Here is an 18,831-nt window from a genome sequence, read left to right as displayed (position 1 = left end):
CCGGATGCCATGATCTTAGTTTTCTGAATGTTGAACTTTAAGCCAATTTTTTCACTCTCCTCTTTCACTTTCATCAAGAGGCTTTTTAGTTCATCTTCACTTTCTGCCATAAGGGTGGTGTCATCTGCATATCTGAGGTTATTGATATTTCTCCTGGCAATCTTGATTCCAGCTTGTGCTTCTTCCAGCCCAGCATTTCTCATGATGTACTCTGATATAAGTTAAATAAGCAGGGTGACAATATACAGCCTTGATGTACTCCTTTTCCTATTTGGAACCAGTCTGTTGTTCCATGTCCAGTTCTAACTGTTGCTTCCTGACCTGCATACAGGTTTCTCAAGAGGCAGGTCAGGTGGTCTGGTATTCCCATCTCTTTCAGAATTTTCCACAGTTTATTGTGATCCACACGAAGGCTTTGGCTAGTCAATAAAGCAGAAATAGATGTTTTTCTGTAAACTCTCTTGCTTTTTGATGATCCAGCGGATGTTGCAATTTGATCTCTGGTTCCTATGCCTTTCTAAAACCAGCTTGAACTTCTGGAAGTTCACGGTTCACGTATTGCTTGAAGCCTGGCTTGGAGAATTTGAGCATTATTTTACTGCGTGTGAATTGAGTGCAATGTGTTGTAGTTTGAGCATTCTTTGAATTTGCCTTTCTTAGGATTTGGAATGAAAACGGACTTTTTTCCAGTCCTTGGCCACTGCTGAGTTTTTCCAAATTTGCTGGCATATTGAGTGCAGCACTTTCACAGCATCATCTTTCAGGATTTGAAAATAGCTTCAACTGAATTCCATCACCTCCACTAGCTTTGTTCGTAGTGATGCTTCTAAGGCCCACTTGATTCACATTCCAGGATGTCTGGCTCTAGGTGAGTGATCACACCATCGTGATTATCTGGGTTGTGAAGATCTTTTTGTACAGTTCTTCTGTGTATTCTTGCCACCTCTTCTTAATATCTTCTGCTTCTGTTAGGTCCATACCATTTCTGTCCTTTATTGAGCCCGTTTTTGCATGAAATGTTCCCTTGGTATCTCTAGTTTTCTTGAAGAGATCTCTAGTCTTTCCCATTCTGTTGTTCTTTGCATTGATCACTGAGGAAGGCTTTCTTATCTCTCCTGGCTATTCTTTGGAACTCTGCATTCAAATGGGAATATCCTTCCTTTTCTCCTTTGCTTTTTGCTTCTCTTTGTTTCACAGCTATTTGTAAGGCCTCCTCAGACAACCATTTTGCCTTTTTGCATTTCTTTTCCATGAGAAGTGTCCAGTGTCATGTTTATTCTGTAGGACTGAAGGGAGAAATTTCACTGAAATTCTTTGTACTGTTAACTGCAAAAGAGCCTCACTATTTTCTAGTGGGGAACATACTATCTTTTTTATATTGTGTTGTAGTAGTGGGGTAGCTTTTTTTTTTTTAAATAAATTTTTTTTTCTGTTGAGGTATAGTTGACATACATTATCATTATATTAGTTTCAGATGTGTAACATGATGATTTGATATTTGTATATCTTGTGCAATAATCACCACAATAAATTGTTAACATCTGTTACATAGTTAAAATTGTTTTCTCTTGTGATGAGACCTTTTAAGATCTACTCTTAGCAACTTTAAAATATGCAATACAGGGTTATTAACTGTAGTCAGCATGCTGTACATTACATCCCTGGGACTTAATTATTTTATAGCTAGAAGTTTGTACCTTTTGACCCCCTTCACACAGTTCTTCCACCCTCCACCCCCTGCCTCTGACAACCACCGATCTGTTCTCTGTATCTGTGAGCTTGGTTATTTGCTGCTGTTGTTTATAGATTCCCCACGTAAGAGAGTCTTCCCTTGTGGCTCCGCTGGTAAAGAATCTACCTGTAATATGGGAGACCTGGGTTTGATCCCTGGGTTGGGAAGATCCTTGGAGAAGGGAAAGGCTACCCACTCCAGTATTCTGGCCTGGAGAATTCCATGGACTGTGTAGTCAATGGGGTCTCAAACAGTTGGACGCAATGAGCAACTTTCACTTTCATGTAAGAAAGATCATACAGTTTTTTGTCTTTCTCTATCTGACTCATTTCACTTAACATGATGCCCTGAAGGACCATCTATATTTTTGTAAATGGCAGGAGTTCTTCTTTCTTTTAATGGTTGAATAAAAGTACATTGTATATATGTATATACCACATCTTTTTTAAAAATTGAATATAGATGATGCAGAGGGTGAAACATTTTTTAGCTCTGCTAAAAGAGGCTGTACAAAACACAACTCTGAGAGAGTAGCTATAAGTCCACCATTTAAAAACCAGTAGGTTTTTACCCATTCAGGGGCAGGACTGAGAGTATAGAAGACCATCCCCATAGTTCTGTGCAGAATCTAGCGTGTGGCTGCTGCTACTTAGCCCTTGTGAACTGGTTCATACCGTTTAGGTCTTAAGCAACAGAAAGCTGAACTCAAACTCATCTGACCTGTTAGATGGTTTATTGGCTTATGGCCATGCAAAGTTGAGGTAGAATGGCCTTTAGGGCTGGTTTGATCTGGGAGCTCAATTATGTCACTTGGGACTTAGTTCACTTTTCAAGTTCACCTTTCAAGTGCCAGCTTTATCCAGAGTTTCCCTGCCCATACAGTTGCAAGGTGACTGTCAATAGCTCCTGAACCTATGTACTTTTGTGTCAGAGAAAGATAGACTTTCCCCTCCAAATATCAAATAAAATGCTGGGCTTCATTCTGATTAAACCATTTTGGGTCATGTCAATAGTTGCTGTGACCAGAGAAATGCTACATGATGATAGATCACTGAGATAAAAGGTGATTGGCTCAGGCTAGTTAGGTCTGGAGCTGAAGGGGTATCAATCCCCCCATGACTAAGCACAGAGGAGAAGTAGCTCCCCAAAGGAAGCTCTGAGTACTTTTAGAAAGGGGAAGTTTTAGGTAGTCAAGTCAACAATTGCCCACTACACTTTGCTTCTTTATCCTCTGCTAGCCACACCACATGGCATGCAGAATTTCCCTGACTGGGGATCAAACCTGTGCCCCGGGTAGTGGAAACTCAAGAGTCCTAACCACTAGACACCAGGGAAGTCCCATAGTCATGGTTTCTTAAGGCCTCTTCTTGCGATTGGAAGTTCTTGAGCTTGATTAATAAGCCTTCTGCTCTGTCCCATTCCCCACCAGTTCTCATTCTATATCATACATGAAGTCTGTTTTTAGAAGGATGGTTCTATAAGAAGGTAGAAATTTCCCTGGAACTCATTTTTCCCAACCCAAAGCAGTGAGGTCATGATAAAAAACCTCTTCTGCAATGTTGGGATGGAGAAGGAAATGGCCCACTTCAGTATTCTTGCCTGGAGAATCCCATGGACAGAGGAGCCTGGCAGGCTCCAGGCCAAGGGGCTGCAAAACAGCCACAGCAGCCGTGCTGGGAACAGGGACCAGAAGAGTAATGACCTCTGAAAGTGAGAGCCACCTGTAACCATGGCGTGCGGGATAACTCCAGCGGCGGCCGTGGAAAGCATGTGGTCAGCATAGCAAGGTACACAGTAAAAGCAAGTGGTGGGACTTGTGACCCTGGGTGTGCAGTCACCGGTCGAGTTTCTTGGATGGTGGGAGGTCTGGAACTTCTAGTTCTAACATTATTTCCTTCATCAAGGATGAGATGTGGTGCCTACAGAGGACTTTCTGGTCCCTGTAGCTGATAGCACAAGGGAGAACTAATTCCAGGACAGAAGACTTCATTACCTGGAAGGCAAGAGAATGAGAGGATTGAGGTTTTCCCATCTAGGTGGGAGGAAGAGTATATACCACTGGGGCAGTGAGCTTCAGTCATTCATGAAATATTTATCGAGTTCTGACTCCACCCGAGGGGCTGTGCTGGCCTTGGAGATGTAATGATGAACTTGTGAGCTCTCCCGATTGCATGGAGAATTCAGTAATGGGAGCATGCACTAGTCAAGTTTCTTTTGGCTCTGGGGAGCGGAAGTGACCCAGGTGCAAGATTGTTAGAAGAATTCTGGAGGTTCTTAGAGATTTCACAGGAGGAGCAGGGACTAGGGCAGCTTGGGGCACCTTACTGGCTAGAGTTACAGTCTTCTCTGAGAGTGCTGTTGTTGGTGCGAAGGGGTTTCTGTGTCCAGAGTGGGTGGGTCTCAGTTCCAGACTCCTAGAAGGAGAATCTGATTGGTCCACCTTGAGTGAATCAACTACGGTGCAGGGCCCAAGGTGGTGAAATCAGACATGGCGGTCAGAGGCCTCGCCTGCTGAGTGCAGCTTGCAGCGAAGGGCAGATGCTGAGAGCCTGAAGGCGCTCTCTGTGGACGCGGAATTAGAAAAGCAAAAGCAGCTACAGCCGAGTCACCAGTGCTGTGCTAGGGAAAGCATAAAGTCGTGTCGGGGCGTATCAGTCAAGATTCTTTTGGAGGCAAGGTTTAGAAACCCAGCTGAAACTAACTTATGCAAAAAGGGAAACTTGCTGAAAGGCTCACATTGAGAAGGGTGAGGGGCACGTGCTATCAGGGGTCTCTGGAATTAAGAACTTGAATCCTACGAGGTATTTTTCCTTAATCTCTCAACCCTGCTTCTCTCTGTGCTGTCAACTTCTTTTCCTTAGAAATAAAAGTTTGAAATTTGAAATATTGCCACTGGCAACTCCTTAGTCCCATACACTTGGCCTCACCACCAGAGAATAAATCTGTTTGTCCAGTGGCAGTTACAGAAATCCTACGGAATGATCCTAATTGACTTGACTTCAGGTTTGAATCCATCCCTTAACCAGTTAACTGTGTCTAGAGAGGTAGTGTAGTGTACAAGCATATTCTACACTATAGCTTCATGATGGTTACATGACAAACGAAAATGATTAATACTCAGTGCTTTAGGTAAATAGTCATTAAGTCATGTCTGACTCTTTTGTGACGCCATGAACTGTAGCCCACCAGGTTCCTCTGTCCATAGGATTTCCCAGGCAAGAATACTGAAGTGGATTGCTATTTTCTCCTCCAGGGGATCTTCCTGACTCAGAGATTGAACCCACATCTCCTGTGTCTCCTGCATTGGCAGGTAAATTCTTTACCACTGAGCCATCTGGGAAGCCCAATATTCTGTGTACCAGTTATCTACTGCTGCATAAATTGCCTCTAAACTAGTGGTTTAAAACCACGATAAATATTTATGATCTCACATAGTCTCTGTGGTTTGAAATTTGGTGTCAGCTGGAGCTGAAGTCATCTGGAAGCTTGACCGAGGCTGCAGGATTCACTTCCACGACAGCTCAGTCCCACGCGCTGAGTCCGTTTACACGTGGTTCTGTCCACTGGCAGCTTGAGCGGCCTTATGACGTGGTGGCTGGCTTTTCCCAGGGTGAGTAGTCCAAGAGAGTGCAAGGTGAAAGCCATAGTGTCTTTAATGGCCCAGCCTTGGAAGTCACACTGTCTCATTTCTGCAGTATCATTTTCTGTGAATCGATCAACTCTATTAAATGTGGGAGGGGTCTGTACCGGGCTGTGATTCCTAGGAGGCGAGAATCAGAGGGGCCATCTTGGAGCTGACTTAGGCTAGCACTTTCCTTAAAACACCTCTTGAAGGCTTGGGATGTTAAAAGATGTTAAGTGAGGAAGGGGATTTGCCATCAAGGGGCAAATCTCAAGGGGATCTGAGAAAGGTTATGTTAAACCAGGTTAAACAGGTGTGTTTCCTGGAGTGTTTCCATACAACTTTTAGTACATTGATACCTGCTTTGAATTCCTGAAGAGGGGTAGAAGTCAGCCACAATTTCTTTCTCATTCTCCAGGTTTCCTCCAGTGGGCCCTTCTGCCCCCCACCCCCACCCCCAGTTCCTTCCCTCTAAAAACATATCAGAATGCTGCCTGTCCCTTGTTAAAAACGGGTGTTTCTGGCAAAGCAATAGTTTCATTTGGAGTTGCTCATCCTCAACCCTTCAACACCTTCCTGTTCCTTTGGGCAATGCACAGCACGAGAACCTAGGCATGATTAAAAGGTAAGGGGACACATTTTCTTACGAGGTGAGAGGACAGTTGGAGGAAATTTCTGCAGAAAGGCTTATCGAAGCTCTCTTTTGGCAGTGGCGCTGGGTGGTACTGAGTGACAAACACTGAAGACCGGCAGTCATTCCTACACGTGCCTTTGGGTGGCTTCTTTAAGATGTGTTTGTAGGTTGATCCACAAAGTGTGATCTTGAGGTTTTGCCAACGAACACTGAACCTTTCATTTTGGGGCCTTCTCCACCTCCTCTTGTCTAAGTGGGTTGTTTTTTGTTTGTTGTTTTGTCTAGGTTATTTGTTATGGCAATAATCCAATTTATTTAAAGTGTTATCACATTTCTATAAGCTGGTTACACCATCTTGAATTATTTAACTCAGTGTAAACACTAAGGTAGTGTGTATGTGAAAGCTCTGCACCATATGTGGTTATGGAAATGTGCTTGTTGACTTATTTCCAAGCACAGCATCTGCTCTTATGCATCTTTTATTATATTTTGCCTCAAGCCCATACAACAATTGATCTCTACCACCTCATAATTTTTAATTTAAGACAGTTTCCCCTCTTATGTTTTTAATATTTGGGAACAAAAAACCATCTAAGTTAAAAAGAAGAATGGTTAGAAAAAATGTCTTTCCTGAGATCTTTAATTTCCTTTGTCCAATGCATAGTTTTTAGGGAGAACTGAAGTCTGTGCATTTAGAAGTGTCAGGTCTTCTGAATATTATCTTAAATGGAAAAACCAAGGTTTATTCAACCTGTGATTCACATGGAAGTTCACATAAAGGTGGCTGAGAGTAAAATTCCTCTTTCCATCCTTCTTCTCCAGACTGAAAATTTGGACTTACTCTGGGTTCCTGATTACAATGCTCTCAGGCATCCTGCCTTTCTACACAGGATGGAATTTCACAATGTCCAGGGTTGCCTAATGGCTTCTTTTATATTGCAAATCTGCCTTAAGATCCTTTGGTCATCTTTCTGGAGAGAAGACGTAATAAATCCCCACATACAACCCCACAGAGACCTGTACATGTATAGCTGCTGATTTCTGAAAATAATGAACCATGTAATAAGCTAGTGTTCATCTACCTTCTTGAAATAGCACTTGAAACAATCTATTATTAACAATATTTCCTGAGTTCTCAAAATCAGAGAATCGAATCAGCTCTATCTAGAGGACCAACTCCCTGTTTTTTCTTTTTGGCTGTGAGCAAGGCATGTGGGATCTTAGTTCCCCAACCAGAGATCGAACCCACACCCCACTGTGTGAAGTCTTAACCACTAGACCACCAAGGAAGTCTCTAGGGGACAAACTTCTTGATTTACCAAAACATGCACTGGTTTAAATGAGTGAAGGAAGCGCAACCACCCAGACTATAAAGCTTGCTGCTTTTAAAAGTAGAGAGGTGCCCAAGGACCTCCAAATACACATGTATATATCAGTGTCTCCCTAGTGTGGTTTGCAAACCACTATCAGAATGCAAGATGATTTTCGGTGGTATATGGATAAACTTTCAAAAAAACCTGTGGTCATTATTCACTTGTAGTGGCTTGAATTGTGTCTGTCTCAAAATTCCAGAGCCTCACCCAGAACCACACAAGGTGACCTTAAGTGGCTGCAGGGTCTTTGCGGATGTAATTAGTTGCGGATGTTGAGATGAAATTGTCAGGCGAGTGTGTGCTCCTTGGTTCTCTGTCTCGTCACAACAAAGATTTGGAGTGACGGACATTAAAGTCCCCTCAGCACGTCACAGCTCTCTGGTCTTGGACAAACCGTGTCATAGCTCTTAGACAAATCAGTGTTACAGCTCTATTTTATTTAGAAGATAGCAGGAGAATCCATCCTGGAAGAAGAGAAGAGAGTGGAGGAGCGCGCCAGCGCGCAGGGTAGGGGGGGCGGTGGGGTAAGAGAGAGAAAGAGCCCTTTGGCTCCTTTTTTAATGTTTTTTTATTCCCACTGGGCCTGCCCTATGCAGATTGGGCTTAGTCAGGAGCGCTGTTCTACCTGAAGTCCTCACTCGGTCCTCGGACCTTCCTTTGACCGTCCTCTGTTCTATTTTCGCGGGCTTTTCCCTTCCTTGTCTTTTAGCCACTGCCATTTTAGACTCCTTTTCCCTGTTCTAACTACCTAACAAAATAATGTTAGACTTACAGTGGGCTTTGAATACAATGACTGGTGTCTTTATAAGAGAAAGGAGAGGGAAATTTGGACAGAGACATTAGAGAAAGGCTCATGCACATATGTAGATAGAGATTGGACTGATGTGTGTATAAGCCAAGTGACATCAGAAAGCTAGGAGGGGGGTGTAGGGCTTCCCATGGGGCTCAGTGGGAACAAATCTGCCTGCAGTTCAGGACACGTGAGTTCAGTCCTGGGGTTGGGAAGATCCCCTGGAGAAGGAAATGGCAACCCACTCCAGTATTCTTGCCTGGAAAATTCCATGGACGGAGGAGCATGGCAGGCTGCAGTCCATGGGGTTTCAGAGTCGTACATGCCTGAGCATGAACGCAGGAGAGGGGTGTGAATAGTTCCTCCTCCAAGAGGAAGCAACCCTGTTGACCCCTTTTTTTGAACTTCTGGCCTCGTAAATAGTAAGAGAATGCATTTCTGTTGTTTTAACCCACCCAGTTTACAGTATTTTGTTATGGCAGCCCTAGGAAATGAATACACTTAAAAATTTATTATATAAAATATACATGGTGTATAGAACTTGTTATTTCACAGTAATTATTATTTAGACTGAAATTCCCTAATTAACTTAGGTAGCAAAAAAGTGCATCAATTAAAAAAAATTAAGCAAATAATCCCATAGGAGGTAGAAAGATGTTGCAAAAGTGATGCAGGGGCCACATGGATGGAGGACCAGTTCGGGAAGCATTGCTCTTTGCAACCCACAGGCTCTTCCTTCCACCTGCAGTGGCATTATGGAAGATTTGGGTCAGCTCTTTTCTCCACCCCTAACCAATGCTGTGATTTGGATAAAATACAAATAATGGCCATGACAAGCCCATCTTCCTCAGCAGTAAAACGGAGCCAGTAATAAATATCTCACAGAACTTATGTGGGATTTATGAGTTCCTTTTCCTTCAGTCTTTAAACACTGAAAGCTTAGTTATCTGAACCCACTTTTGCTGAGTGTGGGGGTGGGATCTCCTGGCAGCTGGGCTATGTACAAAAGAACGTTTTGTAATCAGTACCCTCAAATGTGAGTTTCGGGTGATAAATATACAGGGCTGAGCAATAAGAGAAGTGAGTTGTGGTAATGCAGTAGGAACTGATGCAAGTAGCCCTTGATGAGTCATAGCTGAAGCCAACTGTCTATTATTTCTGGGCCTTATTATGCATTTTTTTGAGTTATGATAGCTTTTATGTCTCTCTCCTTTCAACCCTGTCATCTTGGGTTCATAAAAGTGAGTAAAAGAATTCTAGACATAGCCTGATATATCTTAGATGTAGTAAAGTGCATATTTGAGAAAGTTCAGAGAAATTTAATAAATTTGAAGTGGATCCCTGGAAATACTAAAAAATGGTTTCCTAAGCAGACTTGGTTAATATCAGCAAGGTGACCTGGAGTGTGAATAACACACCTTACTTCTGTTATATCCTAGCCAGTCAGTAGGCACTGTGTTTAATGCTATCTTATTTAGTCAGCTCTGAAATCTCTGAGGTAGGTTATAAAGTACTAAAACTCTTATTTTAGAGGTGAGGAAACTGAGGCATGAAGAAGTTAAATAACTTGTCCCAGATCATCAAGCAAGGCAGTCTGCTCTGAGAGAGCTTGCCCTCCTAACCCCTTTATTATGCTCTCTAAAGGCTTAAAAAAATGTAGTAATACAGGAAGGGGGAGAATGCCTTTAAATGGTGCAAGAGAAATAATTTGGTCTTTGAAGTCAGAAAGATCTTATTGCAACCCTGGCTCTGCCATTTAGCAGTTATTTGACCTCAGGCAAGCTACTTGAGCTTGATGCAACTCAGATTTTCCGTATGTAAAATGGATGCAATAATATGTCCATCATAGCATTCTTGTGAGGCTGAAACAAGATGTATTCAGTGCAATGTGAGATGCATGGAAAATAGCCTGCATTGTACCAAATATTTCTCCTGAGGTAACTTACTCAGTCTTTACAAACAACTCTTTGAGGTGGATGTTCTTATCTTCTCATATTTTACAGGTGAGAAAATTAAGATTAAAGACATGAAGTAACTTTCCCAGTGTTACCTAGTCGGCACATGGCAGAGCTGGAATTCAAACCTAGGAAGTCTGACTCCACAGCACAAGTTCTCATCTGTTACTTTCACTGTCTTCCTTTCCTATGGACTTGGGAGCTGGGGTTAAATACAAGCTTGAGAAGATTCTACAGGTGTAGCAACTAGTGAAAAAGCCTGTTCATATTTAGGGCACATTCAGACAAAAATAGGGTCCAGTAGAGATGTTATCTGTGCTGTTCAGATTGTATCTGGAGTGGTGTGTTGAAGTTTGAATGATTTTTTTTTTGGATGATATATTTTTTCAACAGGTACTAAGAAACTGGACCTGGAGGAGGAAATGGCAACCCACTCCAGTATTCTTGCCTGGAGAATCCCATGGACAGAGGAGCCTGACGGACCACAGTCCATTGGGTCAAAAAGAATTGGACACGACTGAAGCATCAAGGCTGTATATTGTCACCCTGCTTATTTAACGTATACGCAGAGTACATCATGAGAAACGCTGGGCTGGAGGAAGCACAAGCTGGAATTAAGATTGCTGGGAGAAATATCAGTAATCTCAGATATTCAGATGACACCACCCTTATGGCAGAAAGTGAAGAGGAACTAAAAAACCTCTTGATGAAAGTGAAAGAGAAGAGTGAAAAAGTTGACTTAAAGCTCAACATTCAGAAAACTAAGATCATGGCATCCGGTCCCATCACCTCATGGCAAATAGATGGGGAAACAGTGGAAACAGTGGCTGACTTTATTTTTCTGGGCTCCAAAATCACTGCAGATGGTGATTACAGTCATGAAATTAAAAGATGCTTACTCCTTGGAAGGAAAGTTATGACCAACCTTGATAGGATATTAAAAAGCAGAGACATATACTGTGCCAACAAAGGTCTGTCTAGTCAAGGGTATGGTTTTTCCAGTAGTCATGTATGGATGTGAGAGTTGGACTATAAAGAAAGCTGAGCACCGAAGAAGACTCGTGAGAGTCCCTTGGACTACAAGGAGATCCAACCAGTCCATCCTAAAGGAGATCAGCCCTGGGTGTTCATTGGAAGGACTGATGTTGAAGCTGAAACTCCAATATTTTGGCCACCTGATGCGGAGAGCTGACTCATTTGAAAAGACCCTAATGGTGCGAAAGATTGAAGGCAGGAGGAGAAGAGGATGACAGAGGATGAGATGGTTAGATGGCATCATGGACTCATTGGACATGAGTTTGGGTAGACTCCGGGAGTTGGTGGATGGGGAGGCCTGGTGTGCTGCGGTTAATGGAGTCGCAAAGAGTCGGACACAACTGAGCAACTGAACTGAACTGAACTGAAGCGACTTAGTATGCTTGCATGCAACAAACTGGAAATGACTATGATAACAAGAGAGGTTGGAAGCAATCTCAAAAGAGCAACAGCTGAAAAGTTTTGATTTGATGAAGGGCTGCCTGCAAAGGGTTGGAGAGATAGATGTCTTTGGGAGAGGTTGATTGTCCAGCAGGTTTACAATACTTTGGTCTAATCAATATGGGTACTGACTCTGTTCCCCAGACTTACAGGTCCAAGAATATCACTGTATCAGTTAATCAACATTCAGAGGTGATCATGTATGTGCTAATTGACCCACACTAACCAAACTTCTAATAGGCGAATACATATACCTGAATGCCAGTTACTTAAAATTAGGAACATAAGCACCAAACAGATTTTATACATATATTTGCTGATCAGAGCATCTTTTGTGTGTGTGTGTGTGTTGGGAGGGGCTTACATTCTTTTGTCAGAATGTATATAACACTGTGGTAAGCTAACTTGTCAGCTTGCAAGTAGGGTAAAATCACAGACCTTTTACAGTTTCTGACTTAGAATGATGGTCAAAAATTGATACATCATAAATTAAAAAAATATTGATATCTCATGGACTTTCCTGGTGATCTAGTGGCTAAGACTCTGTGCTCCCAATCCAGGGGACCTGGTCAGAGAACTAAGTCCCACATACTGCAACTAAGAGTTTGCATGCAGCAACTAAAAATGCCATATGCCACAACTAAGACCTGGCTCAGCTAAATAAATAAATGTTTAAAAATTTGATTTCTCACTATTTTATTAATTTGATTTATTAACTTTCATTAACTTTATATCATTATTTTATTAACTAAATTTAATCATATGAACAATAGTTCATATATGGTTTTGAATATTTGTATGTTGTCATCTGCAAGTTGTATACTTATATTCTTTACCTAGTTTTCAATTGGGTTATTTTTAATTAGATGGTTGATTTTTCTTTTTTTACAGTGTAAGGGTTTTAAAAATTTATTTGTAACATTAGGCAAAATTATTTAAAGTCAGTACGTTATTTAAAGAATTTTACATGTGATTGCTTCTACTGTCCATCAAAGTCACTTTAGTTCCTCCAAAGCTTGAGTCAGGGTTTATCTTCAAGACAGCCCTTTTCCCATCCCCAAAGTTTTACTTTATTTCAATCTCTAAATGATGCCAGGCGCTGATCCTAGGATGGAGTACAGAGTTCCAAGAGTAGCATGAAGTTTTAGTGTCATTTCCGTATTCCTGAATGGTGTGAAATTGGAAAAGACCTTTACCTTCTATGAAGATGCAATTAATGGAAGATTGTCTGTGAGCCTCAAAGAATAATAAATAAATAATGCACATACATACTTTCATCAGTTTAACTTAAACAGATAGGTGTAATAGCTCACAAATATTTGTATGTAGGACCAAGGTCTTTGGCTGTTGAACACCACGTAATCATTCTCCAAGAAATAATCTGTAATTGATCATTTTTAACTTTTAGTTTTGGTGTCTTCAAAAGGGATGATAATTTAAAAAGAAACTTGGGGGGCTTCCTTGGTGGTCCAGTGGTTAAGAACCTGCCTTTGAATGCAGGGGACACAGGTTCAGTCCCTGGTCAGAGAACTAAGATCCCATACGCCGTGGGGCAGCTAGGCCTGCATGCCACAGCTGCAGAGCCCAAGCACTACAACAGAGATCCCGCGGGTTGCAGCTGAGGTCCAAGGCAGTCAAAAACTAAATAAATAAATATTTAAAAAAAAAGAAACCTGGGAAGCAATTTTAAGAAGATCTCTTTTTAAAAGAATCTATGCTTAATCCACAGTTGTCCTGTCAGTCAGCCCATAATTCTTTTAGTTGGACTTCTTTTGTCTCCACTTGAATATACACACACTGGTAATATCAAACATTTCCCTACCTCGGATCTTTGGGACCTAGTTCTTCACGTAATTTACTTTGGGGTGACTTGTAGGGTCAGTGTAGATGGATTTGCCTAGGTTTTCAGACACCCTCTAAACCTAATGAGTTCAAATCATATACACTTCAAAGCTATTACACCCAAGAATAATACAGACTGTGGGATATGTTAATACCTAAGGTAGAGAAATGAATTACTAGGTCTCTCATACTTTTAGTGATTCTTATAGTTCTTTCCAGAGATCTAACAAATCGTTCTGTGAATGAAGCAAAACCACCCAGTTAACTCCATGAGGCATCTCCAACAATGTGAGCATGCGAGTCTATAGGAAAAACCCCATAGGGATAGACGTCAACTCTTGGGTTGTTTTTTCAGTGATCGATAGATTCTTCGTATGAATATATATATATTTAAAATATTTGTCTGTATTTAGATAACTCAGATAAACTGAGATACATATGTATTTAAAGTAAAATAAAGTATAAAATTTTATTATATCAGTTGCAAATATATTTTGTCATAATTCACTTGCTTTTCAACTTTGTTTATATGTCTTCTGCCATACACATAATGTATGTTGAGTTTTATGTTTTGTCAAGATAGCTTTCTCTTGGGTAATTCCCTGGTAATCCAGTAGTTCAGACTCTGGCCAGGGTTCAATTCCTGGTTGGGGAACTAAGGTCCCACAAACCTTGTGGCCAAAAAAAGAGATTGCTTTCTCTCCCCAAGGTATAAATATATTTTCCCATATTTTCTTTTAGCCTTTATAAATGTACATCTCAAATACATGTGGAATTTATGTTTTTTATGTATGGTGTGAGAAAGGCTCTGTGTCCTAACACCAGTTTTTAAATAATATGCCAGTATCTTTCTGATTTTTAAATGACTCACTTATCACATACTAAGATCACTGACTGTTTTTCACAGTGCCACATTATTTCAATTACTGTGACTTTATAATATACATTGTGATACCTGCTGAAGTTAGTCCTGTTTTTTGTTCTAAAAAAAACCCTTGAGTTTTTTGTCTCATCTCATAAATTTTAAAACTAGCATGCCAATTCTATAAAATGTGTGCTCAATCATGTCTGACTCTTTGCAACCCCAGGCTCCTCTGTCCATGTATTATCACGGCAAGATTACTGGAGTGGGTTACCATTTCCTCTTCCAGGGGATCTTTCTGACCCAGGGATCGAATCTGTGTCTCCTGTGGCTCTGGCATTAACAGGCAGATTCTTTACCTCTGAGCTACCTGGGAAGCTCAGTTCTATAAAATACACTAAAATTATATCACATTTTTAATTTAACTTGGGGAGCATTAATATCTGGCTGATAATAAACCTTTTAATCTAGGAATATCTTTTATGGCTTTCATTAAAATTATATGGTTATCTTTAATAAATTTCATAATTTAAGTTTTTCCTAATTAATTCAGAGATTCATTGAAACTGAATTTGGCTTTCTTCTCTATTACATTTTCAAAATCATATTATAGAAAAGCTGTAGATTTTTATGTTGATCTTGTTTCTGTGTTTCTAGAAATATTTAATTAGTCCATATGAATATTATGTGATTGCTTTGAATTTTCCTGATATCTGTCTACCATGCCAATATTCATATTTATTTTTTTTGCCCTTTTTGTGTTGACTGTTAACTCCAGTACAAAATTATTGACCATAGGTGTCATTATATATAGTTCCTGACTTTTTTGAAGATGTGGTCTAATATTTTTTCAGAATGACATTTGAAAATTAGCAAAATGTTAGTAATTGTTGAAGATGAGTGATAGATACATGGAGCTCATTAATCTCTTTTCCCTATATTTGTATATGCTTGAAAACTTTTATAATAAAGAGTTAAAAGAGAGAGTTGAATAAAAAAAGAATAAGATGTTTCAGGTTTTTGGTAGAAACTACTTTTCAAATTAAGGAAGTATCTTTTTTCCTTATCTTATTGTAAATTTTTGAGTATGTTAGTCACTCAGTCATGTCCAACTCTTTGAGACCCCATGGACTGTAGCCCACCAGGCTCCTCCGTCCATGGAATTCACCAGGCAAGAATACTGGAGTGGGTAGCCATTCCCTTCTCCAGGGGATCTTCCCAATCCAGTGGTAGAAACTGGGTCTTCTGCATTGCAGGCAGATTCTTTACCATCTCAGATGGGAATAGAATTAAATGTGTCTTCAAAAAATTTTTTGAAAGGAAAACTGTGACAGGGTCCACCCATTTGGAAAGACCAAGGAAAAAAGCAGGAGAATCTCAATATAAAAAAATTGAGAGCTCATTCATCAAACATTTAGATAGGCTTCTCTCTTTTCATCAAGTGACAGTTTTCAATGAGGTAAGTGTCTGTGGTACTGAGCACATTGCTGAAAACACAGAAGGGACTGAATAAATAATGCTTCATTGTTAGAGGGTTTTTGTGGGGAGGAAATGTAGGGTGTGGAAGCTGTATTGCATCACCTAGACTACCCCCTCCAGGACTGAAGGGCATCCTCCCACCACCCCGAGCTGTTGGGATTGTGGTTGGCTGACGTTCTCCAGCTGCCAGTCGTTTTCCAGGAATTGCTTGCGACTGAAGAGAACCACTTTGCTCAAGCTTCCACCCTGTCCTCAGGAGCCTCTGTGTCGGCTGACTAGCCTGAGTACAGCTGTAACATCCCAGCACCCTTGTCCTACTCAGGACAGACTGGAAGGCCTCTCCCAGCCCCAGGGCTCCCTGTCAGCTGGTTGAGGCTGTAGGGTTGCCGGATAAAATAAATACAGCATGTCTAGGTAAATCTGAATTTTAGATAAACAATAATTTTTAAAAATCAGGGTATCCCATGTATTGCGTGGATCATATTGCTGCTAAAATTCTTTTTGCTATTTCTCTGAAATTTGAGTTTAACTGTGCACGCTGCACGTTCATTTGCTAAATCTGGCAGCCCCGAGAGACATCACAGCCTAACTTCATCTCCTATTTTCCCGCTTCTCTTCCTCATTCCCTAGCCACCTTCCTGCATGCTGACCTCTGTCTCAAAGTCTGCTTCTGAGTAAGGAGTCTACAATAGAGTGAAAGTTAAAACACCTTTCTTTGTCCTACCCGAATTTTAGAACCAGTTGAGAGATTGGCACATGGGTTCAAAAGAGCCTCTTGGATTGACTGCTGCAGAGCTCAGACTGGAGCACACAGCTGAGAGCCTAGTGGGTTCACCCCTATGTCATTCCAGCTGCGTTTGCTCAGTCTGCTCACTAGGCCTGTTTTTCTTTCCTGTTTACCAATTAGGTAAGTCATTTCTCCTCTCCTGGGGAGGCGTGAGTAAGGGGGTGGGCCAGAAGCCAGGATAGTTTCTCCTGCAATAGTCCCTCTCCATGAAAACATGAAGCCAGGGAAAGAGGTTTCCTACCACAGTATTTTGTGTAAGATAAAAGCAGCCCTGTTTGAATGGTCAGTGCAAAGGAGTATAGCTGACCCAGATGCAAAACAGGCTGGGGCCTTCCAAAAATATGACTTCTGTCTCCTTTACCTCCTCTGTCCCTTCTCCTCCCTTAAGTGAAGGATTTCCTCAGGACCCACTTATTCCTTTTCTCTGTGTGATCTGCTTTGTAGAGCTTTTATGGGCATGACCTTCAGATCAACTTTTGCCGTGGCCTCTCTCCTGAGCTCCAGTTCTCTCAGTATATTCCCAGAGGTTCTGTCCTCTACACCTCAATTTTCTGAAAGTACTCTCACTGTGGTATGTCCCTGCTTCAGGCACATTCTTTTGCTTCAGTGTGAACAAATTCTCACTTAAGCTGCCAAGCAATGAGGAGCATGTTCTGAGGAGGATGTGGGAACCTGGGGAAAGGAAACATCAAAGTTTCAAGAAGAGTAGGGACTGGAGAATGGGACAAGACACAACAGTCTTTGTTTTCAGTTTGTAAAGTATCTATTTCTTGACTGCTGACTGTGTGCAAGTGAGGAAGGAATCACCAAATGCCCTGTGAAGGGACCTCAGCTACAACCGTTGGTAGATTTCTGCTTAAGTGCTTCACTACTAATGGGACTCACTTTTTTCTGACTGCGCCCAGAGGCATGTGAGGTCTTAGTTCTCCAACCAGAGATGGAATTCAAGCCCCCTGCAGTGGAAGCGTGAAGTCTTAACCACTGAACCCCAGGGAAGTCCCTAATGGGACTCTCATTCTGCGTGTTTCACTTCTTTTTGACTTAACTGTTGGATTAGGTTTTCCCTCTTAACAGCTTTTGCCTCTTCATTTTCCTTATGCTTTGTGGTTCTTTTCAAGTTCATGACGCTTCTCAGTACCGTTTCAGGGTCACCTACATTTCACAGCCTTACTTTTGTGTGTGTGGTCTTCTCAGATTCTATGGACAAGTCGTCTGATCAGCTGTGCTCAGGGTTTTGAGCCAGGACAGCTCACAGGCCCTTGGTCAATGTATTGTTGTTGTTTAGTTGTTGTCATGCCGAGTCTGGCGACCCCATGCTCTATAGCCTGCCAGGCTCCTCTGTCCGTGGGATTTCCCAGGCAAGAACACTGGAGTGGGTAGCCATTTCTGGCCAGTTCACCATGTGCATCAGATGACTGGTGATTCTAATTGTTTAAGGCAGTGACTTTCAAGCTGTCCTCTTAAGAGCATGCAGAGGCTCTGCAGGAGGTGGGGGCATGCTGAATGGATGGACTTCTAACTTCCTTTTTTCTTCTTTCTCTAAAATGATTCCAATTTTATTCATCTTATATTTTCAGGCTCTAAGGTTATATTTGAAAGATGTGCTCTGCTTGAAGCTTTTCTAAGTGTGTCTGTTCTGGTTTTAGTCACACCTTTTCCTCTTCCAACTTTCAAACTATTTGAGAAGTAGACGCAGTAGTTAGATGGGGAGTTTTAAAACAACAACCCTATACGCAAGACAGCAAAAGAGACACAGATGTAAAGAACAGACTTTTGGACTGTGTGGTACAAGGCGAGTGTGGGATGGTTTGAGAGAGTAGTATTGAAACATGTATATTACCACATGTAAAATAGATGACCGGTACAAGTTTGATGCATGAAGCAGGGCAGTGAAAGCCGGTGCTCTGGAACAACCCAGAGGGATAGGGTGTGGAGGGAGGTGGGAGAGGGGTTCAGGGTCGGGGGACATGTGCACCCGTGCTGGTTCATGTCGATGTATGGCAAAACCCCCCACAATATTGTAAAGTAATTAGCCTCCAATTAAAATAAATGAATACATTAAAAAAAAATCAGCTTTATTATGAGTAACTGGGGATTGCAGTCTGGATCCATGGCAACAACCAGGTATCCCAATATTGTTTCTCTAAGCCTTGGGTTAGGACTGCTCATCCAAAGGCCTAATGCCCTTCCCTGAGAGTCCGTAGCTTTTTCTTCTTTATTAATTCTCAAAGTTTCCATGCCCAGTGTGATGATTTCCCTTGGTAGAGAAGATGGTCAAT

General features: G+C 41.5%; 1 protein-coding gene and 1 pseudogene across 4 annotated transcripts in view; one reads left to right on the top strand and one right to left on the bottom strand.

Annotated features, from left to right (window-relative positions):
• Nucleotides 1–18,831, top strand: part of LOC122423898 (HIV Tat-specific factor 1-like) — a 326,655-nt gene that overhangs the window by 27,212 nt on the left and 280,612 nt on the right. The window contains exons 2-3 of one of the 4 annotated variants that reach the window (XM_043441361.1): nt 4,986–5,042; nt 5,195–5,342. The exons of 2 other annotated variants lie outside the window; for them this stretch is intronic. The gene's annotated coding sequence lies outside the window, so the exon portion shown is untranslated. Of the gene's footprint in view, nt 1–4,985; nt 5,043–5,194; nt 5,343–10,154; nt 10,631–18,831 lie in introns of those variants that run through there. One more of the 4 variants, XR_006264239.1, reaches the window with a different exon arrangement.
• LOC122424123 lies at nt 13,621–13,760 on the bottom strand (annotated as a pseudogene).

Source organism: Cervus canadensis, chromosome 21 (genome assembly GCF_019320065.1).
Source record: "Cervus canadensis isolate Bull #8, Minnesota chromosome 21, ASM1932006v1, whole genome shotgun sequence".
NCBI classification, from domain to species: domain Eukaryota; kingdom Metazoa; phylum Chordata; class Mammalia; order Artiodactyla; family Cervidae; genus Cervus; species Cervus canadensis.
Note: the sequence above shows the minus strand (reverse complement) of the source record. Positions and strands in the feature narration are given on the sequence as shown.